Source organism: Pan troglodytes, chromosome 1 (assembly GCF_028858775.2).
Source record: "Pan troglodytes isolate AG18354 chromosome 1, NHGRI_mPanTro3-v2.0_pri, whole genome shotgun sequence".
Classification (NCBI taxonomy): Eukaryota; Metazoa; Chordata; class Mammalia; order Primates; family Hominidae; genus Pan; species Pan troglodytes.
The window spans coordinates 197,973,544-197,985,977 of NC_072398.2; positions in this window are offsets into that span (position 1 = coordinate 197,973,544).

A 12,434-nucleotide genomic window follows, 5' to 3' on the forward strand; every position below is an offset into this window, starting at 1 on the left:
TCAAAAACTGAGGCATAAAAAAATTAAATAAGTTGCATAACTTGGTAAATGGTGGGCCTGACTGCACTCTGGCTGGCACACTTCAGGGCCTGTGCTTTTAGTTACTGTGCTGGGTAGGATCTCATCGTCGTCACAGTAATAATGATACGCTAATGAACATTTGTTGAACTCAGATTCCATACTGTGCTTTGCTCTGTGGGCTTCAGATTATTACCTCAGGTTTAACCAGGTTCTAATCAAGTTGGCAAGAAGGACACTGTCCACCTGGGGGACCAGCCTCAGAGCCCACAGTCCAATAGAGACACTGCTCCAGGTCTTGCTGTGTCTGAGGGAAGTGGCCTGGCCACCTTCCCAAATTGCTGAAGGCGTGACCTTTGGCAGGGGCAGCCAGAGCCTCGTGCTGCCTTTGGCTGAGAGCTGGGCCAGAGGGGCTGAGCCAGAGTGGAGTGATCAGCTGCATGGGCTGGGCCCCTGGGGCCTCCAGACACCCTGGCTCAATGCCTGGACACTGTTCAAAGCTGCTACAGCTAGAGCTGGGGACCAAGCACCAGGACCCCTGAGTTCCAGGCCCAACTCGGTGGCTGATGTGCTGCGGGAGCTTGGGCAAATCCCTACCCCTCCATTGGCCTCAGTTTCCTGGAAGGCAGTTGAATAAGATTGCTCCTGTCCGTGACCTTCCTCCATAATATCATCTGTGACAGGCTGGACATTTGGGATACCACAAAGTAGTCCCTCCTGCATAGAACCCAGGCCCCAGGTTATTTAGGATTTCTCCTTGGTACCAAGCACTGCTGGGCACTGGGGCCACAGAGAGGAGCTGAGCTGATCCCTGCCTTCAAGTAGCTCCCAGTTGGTTGTCAGGGGGTGATGGGGGTGGAGGGGGGGTGTGGAGCGAGACAGACAGGAAAACCAGCCATCAACCTAGTGTGATAAGTGCTGCACTGCATAGAGAGAAGGAAGTACTGCACTGCATAGCGAGAAGGATGCCCAAGGAGCTGCAGGGCTCCATGGAGAGAGCAACTGACTGCCTGCAGTGTCCTGGACGGCTTCCCTATAGGAAGGACGTGGAGCTACTGCATCTTCCAGGTAGAGAAGGGGATGTGCATTCCTATTGAGGGAACAACCTCCACAGTGGTCGGGAGACAGAAAAGACCAGGTGTTGAGGAAAGGGTGAGCTCCATGTGGCAGATGGTGGGAAGGAATGTGAGTGCAAGGAGATGGGGCTACAGGGCAGGTGGGAGGCAGCAGGGACTGGACTGAGTGCCAAGTTCCTGAGCCACAGCTCAAGGCTCCGAGGCTACAAGGAGCAGAGCCCACATACAGGCTTCACAGGCACTGGGGAGGGCCTCGAGCCTCTGGAGTCCCAGCTTGGTAACACTCTTCCTCCTGCTGCTTGCATTTCTTCCTGTGTCTCATACTTCCTTCCCTTCCCTGGAGGCCAAAGGCCACCCTGTGCCTTCCTGTTCAGGGCACTCTACCCCCTTTCAACCTCCGGTAAAGTTCTTCACAGGGTAGCCCATGCATTCCAAATGCCTCATACTTGTGGGTCTCATCGTCTACCTTCTGGGTTTCTCCAGTAGCCTAGCGAGGCAGCCAAGACTGAAAGAACTTGTAGGTGATACAGAAACAGGGAGCACCTATGGGCCAGGCCCCATGTTGGCCTCTGGAGAACAGGCCAGACAAAATTCTTGCTGGGAGCCCTCAGTCTGGCTGGGAAGACAGATGCTAAAGATGTGATCATACCAATCAGCTGACCTCCCTGCACAGACAGGGAAGGCATCCCTGAGTTGCAGTTTGAACATGAGGTTCTAGAGAACGAGCTTCCTGAAGCAGCACAGGAAGAGTGTTACCAAGTACGAGATGACTTGTTTCAGGTCATCTGGCCAGTAAGGGAGGTCTGGAGCCAAAACTCTGATCTGTCTGACTCAAGGCCCACTAATTTGCAGTTCCCTCCCACTGGTATTTTTCTCCCATTATGCAAATGTCAACAGCAAAGAATTTTCATATCTTTAATATTGCTGGATCCTCTGTGAGATAGGGCCCACTCTCCCTATTCAGAGGCATACAGACCTGGGAAGTCTAAGTGATTCATCCGTGGTCACAACAAGGTCAGAACTAGGATGAGAACACACATCTCTGGGCTCCAGGATAACCTGGTGAGATCATGGAGGAAAATTGTTGCTGTCTTTCCCAGCTTTGCCCTGAGCCAGGCTACCCCTGAATGACAGACACACGTTCCCAGTTGTTTCCCAGGGACTTGCCTGGGAAACAACTTCCTGGAGGAATACCATAGTGACCTGAGAGATATGTTTGACTTGGGAGCAACCCTGTTCTGAGCCTGAGGGTCCCCAGAGCTCAGAGCAGACATTCAGAGCAAATTATGGTATTTCTGCCCTTGAGATTGCAAACAGAACTGCTTTTGGATGAAATGGAGCATGAGCCCCATGCTGGGCAAGCAGTGCAGGCCCCTGTAATCTCTCTAAGGGATGTGGGTGCCACCATCAGAGACTTGTAAGCTATAGGAAGCTCCAAGCTCTTGAACACTGTGCCCTCAAGCCCTGAAGTGGGAGGGGGTATCTTTGGGCCCTAAGAAGGCCTTGATCCCATTCAAGAGCTTTTGTGGTACTGGGAGGGCCTCTAGGCCCTTAAGGAAAAGACTTGGGTTCTGGTGATGAGTTTTTAGAGTACCTGGGGGAGGGAGTTCTAACAATAACAGATCACTTGTCAGCAAGCTGGGAGCAGTTGAAGTGTTTGAATACATTTAGGGGCATGTATTTGCCATGTCTATAGTTTCTTCAGTCCCTTTCATTCCCAGAGCACCCACACTTTGATTATCTTATACATTCCACTTTGACCCTCAGAGCTACCTTTTATGGAGCTAAAAACGATTCAAGAGATGGAAGATTGAGAATTGAAAATTGCAGGCTGGGCACGGTGGCTCACGCTTTTAATCTCAGCACTTTGAGAGGCCAAGGCGGGAGGATTGCTTGAGCCCAAGAGATCAAGACCAGCCTGGGCAGCATAGTGGGACCTTATCTCTACAAAAAAGTAAAAAATCAGCCAGGTATGGTGGCATATGCCTGTAATCCTAGCTACTTGAGAGGCTGAGGTGGGAGGATTGCTTGAGCCCCGGAGGTCAAGGTTGCAGTGAGCTGAGACTGTGCCACTGCACTCCAGCCTGGGTGACAGAGTAAGACCCCGTCTCAAAAAAAATAAAAAAGAAGAAGGCCGGGTGTGGTAGCTCACACCTGTAATCCCAGCACTTTGGGAGGCCAAGGTGGGTGGATCACTTGAGGTCAAGAGTTCGAGACCAGCCTGGCCAACATGGTGACATGCTATCTCTACTAAAAATACAAAAATTAGCCAAGTGTGGGGGTGCATGCCTGTAATCCCAGCTTCTTGAGAGGCTAAGGCAGGAGAATCACTTGAACCTGGGAGGCAGAGGTTGCAGTGAGCCAAGATCGCACCACTGCACTCCAGCCTGGGTGACAGAGCAAGACCCTATCTCAAAAAAAAAAGAGGAGGAGGAAGAAATGAAGAGTAGAAGGAAGAAGAAAGGAGGAAGGGAGGGAGGGAGGAAGGGAAGAAGAAAGAGGAGGAAGAGAGAAGAAAAGGGAAAGAAGAAATGAGTGCTGCCTAAGGCCCCACAGAGGTATACATCTGAAATCAGATCCAGCTCTTTCCTACCTACCCTAGACCTGACCCTTTCCTGTGGCCTCCATCTGCCCTTGCACCCTCTGCCAACCTGCAGGCCCCAACCTCCCTAACTCCTGCTGAGCTGGAAACCTTAGATACCAAAGAACCAACCCCCACTCCCCACTGGACATCTCCTTTCTGAAAAAGCCCTGGCCAGGAAGGTGGGACGAACTAGGGGCTTTAATCTTGGCTCTGTCTCCTTCCCTGAGTTGTGATGAGTTTAAGTGAGATCAAGGATCTTAAAAGTGCTCCAGAAACTGAAAAATGTTGAAAGAACACGAGGAAGGGGAAACTACCACTCTGTTGTTTTATATGGAGATGAGTGATTTGGAGCCAGGCCTTCCAAAGGGTCACAGTTTGGAGACATACAGACCCCAAGCCCCAATGTGTCATGGATAATGCAATAGCCAAAGGATGTGCCAGGCATTGTGAGGGCACAGACAACTCCTAGGGGAGTCAGGGAAAGCCTTGAGAAGAGCACACATTGGAAATGGGTCTTGAGGACGTGTAAGTTTACCAGGTAGACTAAAGAGAATGTGCATATTTCAAGGGAGGGAACAGCTTGTACAAAGGCATGGAGGCTGGAAAGGGAATGGTGTCCAGTGAGAGTGTCCAGTCAGTGATGGATGAAATGAGTTTTGGCAAGGTGGGCCAGGGCAGAGCAGAGCATGTCCTTGAAATACTTGCAAAAGGCCAGGCACAGTGGCTCACGCCTGTAATCCCAGCACTTTGGGAGGCCGAGGCGGGTGGATCACGAGGATAGGAGATCGAGACCATCCTGTGAATGGTGAAACCCCGTCTCTACTAAAAATACAAAAAATTAGCCGGGCATGGTGGCGGGTGCCTGTTGTCCCAGCTACTCGGGAGGCTGAGGTGGGAGAATAGCCTGAACCCGGGAGGCGGAGCTTGCAGTGAGCCGAGATTGCACCACTGCACTCCAGCCTGGGCGACAGAGCGAGACTCTGTCTCAAAAAGAAAAGAAAAGAAATACTTGCAAAGAAGATTTAGAGTTCATTTCGGTAAATAATGGGAATTCTTTTTTTTTTTTTTTGTAAAGACAATGTCTTGCTCTGTTGCCCAGACTGAAGTGCAGTGGCCCGATCTTGGCTCACTGCAACCTCTGCCTCCCAGGTTCAAGCAATTCTCCTGCCTCAGCCTCCTGAGTAGCTGGGATTACATGCAGGTGCCACCACACCCAGCTAATTTTTGTATTTTTAGTAGAGACGGGGTTTCACCTTGTTGGTCAGGCTGGTCTTGAACTCCTGACCTTGTGATCCGCCCGCCTTGGCCTCCCAAAGGGCTGGGATTACAGGCGTGAGCCACAGCACCCAGCCAATAATGGGAATTCTAAAGCAGGAAAGTGGTCCTTGTGCTAGGAATTATTATTTCCATTTTTTACAGATTTCAAAACAGACTCAGAAGGAGCAGCAAATTGCCCAAGGCCTCTGTACCAGTCAGGGAAACAGAGCCAATAGGATCTATATATATCAGGCTAGGCCAGCAAGTCCCAAGATCTGCAGAGTGAGTCGGCAAGCTGGAGACCCAGGAGAGTGGTTTAGTTCCAGTCCAAGTCCAAAGTTATCTGGGTATCCCATGGTGCAGTCGGACTGACACCATCAAATTGTAAAATGGCTAAAACTAACCATCACAGCTCACAGCTAAAATGTGGCAGAGCTGGGGCTCAAACCCTGTTCTATCTGACTAGAAAACCCTTTGCTGCAGAAGCCACTGGGCAGAGACCCAGGCCTCTTCTCTCGTAGCCTGGACACCAGGGCTGTGCCAGCTAGAGAGAAGCAGCCAGTCACCAGCCAGGTTAGGCTATGGGCCTGTCAGATAACCCAGCAGGGTTTGAGGAAGGAGCTAACTGGAGGCCTCTGTTTTAGGTGGAACTCCACAAAAGGCTTTACACCTTCTTGGGAGGACAGGTGAGGGCAAGGAGATTGGGGCTTCAAAGGAGCTGCCCTGCAGAAGCCCTTTTCACTTTTCCTGTTCAAAACACCTTAGTGCTCATCATCCCATTTGAGCTCAGCAACTCTGAGAATGGGGAGGGGGAAAATACCCATTGGACAGATGGAGAAACCAAGATGCAGAGAGGTGAAGATGAAGTGACTTGCCCAAGGTCACAGCTGAGAAGCAGAATCACAGGGCCCAGGACCCTGGAAGCTCACCTGCCTCCTGTTTTACAGAGAAGGAAGGAGAGGCCTAAAGAGGAATGTCCCAGCCAGGCACAGTGGCTCATGCCTGTAATCCCAGCACTTTGGGAGGTTGAGGTGGGCAGATCGCTTGAGTCCAGGAGTTCAAGACCAGTCTGGGCAATAGGGCGAAACTCCATCTCTACAAAAACAAAAATTAGCCAGACGTGGTGGTGCATGCGTGTGGTCCCAGCTACTCAGGAGGCACAGGTTGGAGGCTCGCTTGAGCCCGGGAGATGGAGGCTGTAGTGAGCCATGATCATGCCACTGTACTCCAGCCTGGATGACAGAGTGAGACCTTGTCTCAAACAAATAACAACCACAAAAAAAGAAATGTCCCCATTCCACTGATGAGGAAGTGGAAACACAGAAGGTTGGGTCTCCTTCAAGCTGCTCAGTGAAAAGTGATGAAGCCCTCAACTGTCCTGGGCGTTTTCTTCATTCCTCCACAGCACTTGGCCTTTCCACTGTCCAACAGCCCAAACTTTACAAAATACTTGGCATGGCCACAGTATCTTGGGTTCAAGGTCATGCCACGGCCAAACCAGATACAACTTCACTCTCACCCAGTACCGAGGTCCAAAGAGGGGAAAGGACATCCCATGTCACCAGCAAATCAGGAGCTAACTCCAAAGGCTATTTTCCTGGCCCATCCCTTGGAGTGGCGGAATAGAGGCTTGGCTGGCAGGACCAGCCTCCAGATGACCCTAGTAATTGCTTGGGGGGAGGGAGGTTCTGAGGCCCAGAAATGGCAAGTGGTCTGAGGTTTCATGTTAAAACCTGTTTCTGCTCTAGCCCAGCAGTCGGTGAACACCAGGTACTTTCTGATGGTGAATGAGGTTGGTGCAGGGCTGCATTATCTGCTCCACATCCCACCATGAGAACATACCAGGAGTGGGGGCTTTCCACCCAGATCCCCAAGAAGTTGCTCCATCATTCTGTCTCACCACAACCATTTCCTTCTCTAAAAACTCCCTTCCCTGCAAGCCCTGAGACCAGCCAGGCTCTCACCACAGAGTATATGCAGACTTGCTTCTTCAGCTGTGGCCACACCAGGCTCAGGAATGTCCCAGGAGGACCTCCCATCTCTGCTGCTGCCACAAGCTGAGGGTGTGTCGGGGGCTGGCCTCAGGAAAGGTTGGGCCTGAAGCTACTGCCTCTCTGAGTAAGAGTAATGCTCCTAACCCCTGCAAAGCAGTTTACACCCAACAGCTCACTTAATCCTCACAGCTATCCTGTGGGGATGGAAATAGTCATTATCAATGGCCATTTTACAGGAAAGGAAACTGAAGAGAGGGAAGTAACTTAGGGTAACACAGCTTTTCAGCCTGACTCTGAGCTCTCTGCTTCTCTTAAGGGGCTGCTTAGTGGACTCAAAAGAGGTATTGAGTATCAGGTTTTGGTTTTTGTTCTGCTATCAGAAAATTTTTTGAAGATTGCCTGGGAGAGAGGTAGGACTTCTAATGATGCCAAAGCAGGAAGAGTCCCCCAGGATGGTGAAACTGAGGCAGGGGGGAGGAGACATGTCTTAGCTAGGGTTGCACAGCAGGTGAACTGGCTGGCGCTGGACCCGGCGGCAGGAAGTACCCGCTAAGCTTGGACCTGGATTCATCGGCCAGCCAGCCAGGCTGCTGCCCCTTACCCCTAAGGCCTCTGTTTCTCTGCTATGTAGGCCAGGCCCTCCTGTAGGTCACGCCTCAGTCATCAGTGATGGGGTGACAGAAACTGTGGGAGCCAGAGTGCAGCTGCAGTAGGAAACCAGCTTGGTTGCATCAGTACTCGGGTTCTAGCCCCACCAAGTTAGGCAAGGGCACCCCCCTACCTGGGCTACAAGTCTCCCACCACTCCAGCCCCACCGTGTCCCCCTCCCTTCACCCCTGACCCGTGATGGCTCTGCCCCTAGCGACACTCTCGCTATGAGGGGCAGAGCCTCTCATCCCAGCCTGTGCCAGGCAGGATCCCTGCTCCCATACGTGGCAGGGCCCACCTTGGGAGGTGGAGGATTCTCTCCCTAGGAGAAAGAGGATTCTGCTGGTGGATGACACCTGCTACTACTGACTCATTCATGCATTCAGTCTCTTCTAAGTTTGTTCATTCCATCAACACATTCTTTTTGTTTGTTTTTTGAGATGGAGTCTGGGAGGTGGAGGATTCTATCCCTAGGGGAAAGAGGATTCCGCTGGTGGATACCTGCTATTACTGACTCATTCATGCATTCATCCATTCATGCATTCAATCTCTTCTAAGTTTATTCATTCCATCAACACGTTATTTTTGTTTGTTTGTTTTTTTGAGATGCAGTCTCACTCTGTTGCCCAGGCTGGAGTGCAGTGGCATGATCTCGTCTCACTGCAGCCTCCACCTCCTGGGTTCAAGCAATTCTCCTGCCTCAGCCTCTCGAGTAGCTGGGATTACCGACACGCACCACCATGCCCAGCTAATTAATTTTTTTTTTTTTTTTTTTTTTGTATTTTTAGTAGAGACAGGGTTTCGCTATGTTGGCCAGGCTGGTCTCAAATACCTGACCTCAGGTGATCCACCCACTTCAGCCTCCTAAAGTGCTGGGATTACAGGCATGAGTCACAACACCCGGCCTCCATCACAAATTCTTATCCAGCCCCTTCTAACCTGACAGCCACACTGGGTCATGGCTTCTCCTGGACCCTGGGGACACAGAAAAGAATAAAGTGGACATGGTCCTGCCCTGGAGGAGCTTATAGGGTAGAGGGGCACTGTGTCGTGTCTGATGCTATAACACAAAGATAGACATGAGACAGCAGCAAGACAGAGAGGGAGTGTGATGTGTGAGAGCAGCAAGGTGGGGAAAGATACAAAGGGGGACAGCATCTGCCTTGGAGGATGAAGGGAGCAGTAGTTGGCCAGATGAAGAGTTAATGGTAACAAGCCCAATACAAACTCCGAAGGCATTTACTGTGTGCCAGAAGCTTTATTCTCATTAATTTCTTTTTTTTTTTTTTTTTTGAGACGGAATCTCACTCTGTTGTCCAGGCTGGAATGCAGTGGCACAATCTCCGCTCATTGCAAGCTCCGCCTCCCAGGTTCACGCCGTTCTCCTGCCTCAGCCTCCCGAGTAGCTGGGACTATAGGCGCCCACCACCACGCCTGGCTAATTTTTTTGTATTTTTAATAGAGATGGGGTTTCACTGTGTTAGCCAGGATGGTCTCAATCTCCTGACCTCATGATCTGCCCACCTTGGCCTCCCAGAGTGCTGGGATTACAGACGTGAGCCACCACGCCTGGCCTTTTTTTTTTTTTTTTTTTTGAGATGAACTCTCACTCTGTCACCCAGGCTAGAGTGCAGTGGCACGACCTCCACTCAATGCATCCTCCGCCTCCCAAGTTCAAGTGATTCTCCTGCCTCAGCCTCCCGAGTAGCTGGGATTACAGGCATGCGCCACCACTCCCAGCTAATTTTTGTATTTTTAGTAGAGATGGGGTTTCACCATGTTGGCCAGGCTGGTCTCGAACTCCTGACCTCAGCTGATCTGCTCACCTCAGCCTCCCAAAGTGCTGGGATTACAGGCGTGAGCCACCTCACCTGGCCCTCAATTTCCATCTTTACAACAAACCTGGAAAGCAGATATTATCAGCCCCCTTTTACAGATGAGGAAATTGAGGCTTCAGGAGGTTAAATGAATTTCCAAAGTGGTATAACTCATAAGTACAAAAGCCAGAATTTGAACCAGGTTTGTCTATCTCCAAATTCAGTGCTAAATTTAGACCTAGAGTTAAGTTAAAAAATACAGGATGGTAACTGCAAAGGACTGGAGGCTATATCCAAAAGAGTAGCAATGGTAGTCTCTGGGGGGATGAGTTTACATTGTTATGCATTGATGTACATTTGAATTATGAGACAAGAGATGTCCATATATGCTGGAATTCACAATTATTCCTGCAGTACATTAGTTTCATTTTCTCTGATTCTTTTCTTTACCCCAGAAATGGAAATTGCTTAAGTGGGTTTTTTTTTTTTTTTTTCTTGAATACAAGAATATAGGATCCTCTTTTTGAAAATCAGATGTCAATTTTAGGATGACCATTACCAGTGAGGTTTTTTTCCCTTTGCATTTTCCTAACTTACTATATCAAGCATGTCTTTCATAATTTGAAAGTAATGTTATTTTTAAGAAATGAATTGCACACATCAAGGACTGGAGTGACCCAGCCGACGCAAGTTCCTGTATGTAGTTCCTGAGAAAAAGGCTTGGAGGTTTTGCGTGACCTCAGACCAGAGTGAGTCAGCAGGGTGAAGTGGCTGCCAAAACACCAGGCAAGCAAGTAGAAACATGGTCCCAGATTTGAGAAGGAAACCTCCCCTGCTCCTCAGGGCTGATCAAGCTTATCTGAGGCTCAGACATACAGGAGAGCTACCCTGAAGCTAAAGAGAGACCTAAGCACAGTTGAGGGACCTTGGAGAAGAGGCCTTTAGGGGAAGGTCTTTACAGTGCATACGCAGTTGGCATGCCTGTATGAACAGGCTTGACCAGGGGGTTTACCCTACCCAGACAAATAGTGAGCTACCTATTACTGCAAGTATGCAAGGAAAGACCGGAAGACTACCTTATATTAAAGGGCAGCTGTGTGGGTGATAGATTGCATTAGCAGACAACCCAGATATTAAGACATACAGTGTTTGTAGGACATGAGGGGGAAAAGATACCTACCTAACTCAACATCTCAGAGGGAGTATACTAGAACTGTCAATAGTAAGCCAATTGGGTACTAGGCGTATTACATATATATCAGTGGTTTTCAAACTTGAACTACACCAGAATTCCTGGAGGGTGTGTTGTAACACAGATTGCTGGGCCCCATGCCCAGGGTTTCTGATTCAGTATGTCAGAAGTGGGGCTACTTCACAGGTGATGTTAATGCAGCTGGTCTGGAGACCACACTTTGATATGCATGATCTTATTTATTTGTCACAGCCACCTTATAATGGAGGTTCTGTTATCCCCATTTTCCAGGTTAAAAAAGCAAAACCAAACAAAAACATCATCTGAGGCTTCTCAGTTAAAATTACTATTTATAACTAGTAAGTGGCAGAACCAAGATCTTTGAATCCAGATCTTTTTAACAGGCTTAATTCATTTTATTTTTTCTTGTGTAAAAACTCCGTTGACCGGGGCAGTGGCTCACACCTGTAATCTTAGCACTTTGGGAGGCCGAGGCATACAGATCACTTGAGCCCAAGTCCCAGACCAGCCTGGGCAACATGGCAAAACCCTGTCTCTACAAAAAACACACACAAAAAATTAGCTGGGGGCGGTGGTGCACGCCTGTAGTCCCAGCTACTGGGGTTAGGGAGTGGCTAAGGCAGGAGGATTGCTTGAGCCCTGGATGTTAAGGCTGCAGTGAGCCATGGCCATGCCACTGCACTCCAGCCCGGGCAACCCTGTCTCAAAAAACAAAAACAAAACAAAACTCTATATTGTATACATAGCTGGAGCCTGGGTCCTCCGCACAGAGACTCTGGTCTGGGTCTTGATGAGATGGTCAGTGAACTCCTGATAGGGAAACTTGATGAATATTGTCTCTCTCCAGAGGTTGGGGCCCCTTACTGCCTAGAGGAATGCTGGGACTCTGCCCTAACCTCAAGAACCTCTGCAAGATCCTTGTCTTGTGAACCTCATGCACTGTTTGACTTCCTAGGAAATGCTATGGATTTCTTAAAATGAGATTTCTGGTATATCCACTGCTTCTGCCTGAGGCACTTTTTGTTTTCTGGAATGGTGTGGTGAGCCTTTTAGCAGAGCAGTCCTAGAATCTGCTCTAGCATTGACTTGTTACATGACCTTGGGCCAGTCACTTCTTCCCTCTGGGCCTCGATTTGTCCATCTGTAAAGTTGGGAGCAGGTGGAGCCCTTCCAGCTCTGATGCTGTCTGGTGGGACTGTGAGGAAGCAGTGTCCTGTAGTGGTTAAACCCCAGACTGTGGCCCTGAGTGGGAGTCCTGCCTGCACCATTTACTGGGACCTTGGGCAAATCACTTCTCCTCTCTGAGGCTCCATTTCCTCATCTGTACAATAGGACCTTCATTCCTATCCCCCTGGATTGTATGAGGATTAAATGAGATTACAGACATAAAGCATTTGAGGCTGTGCCAGGCCCAGCAAATGGCAGCTGCTGTCATATTTTGTAATGGATGTGAAATAGAAAATGTTAACTCTGCTGATTGCTGCGAAACACACCACCCTCAGGGTTTACCATCAGTGCAATCTCTGCAAACTGTCAGAAGGTCCTCTGATGGGTGTCCAGGGAAACACCCAAAGCTGGGTAGCTTCACTTCAGCAGGAACTGAGGAAATTCCCCATGGGGAAAAGTTGGCCAAGTAGGTGGTGGCTGTGCTAATTTGTGGGTATGAAGACAATTCCTAGACTCTGAGCTGCAAGGGTGAGCCTGGGATGGAGTCTGGGTGGCCCGAATTAGCTCAGGGTGGGAAAGGAAATATCCCTTGCCCCTAGCTAGTAACCAGAGTCAGGATAGCCTAGGGCAGGATGGAAGGGAGAACTGAGTCTTCCCTCA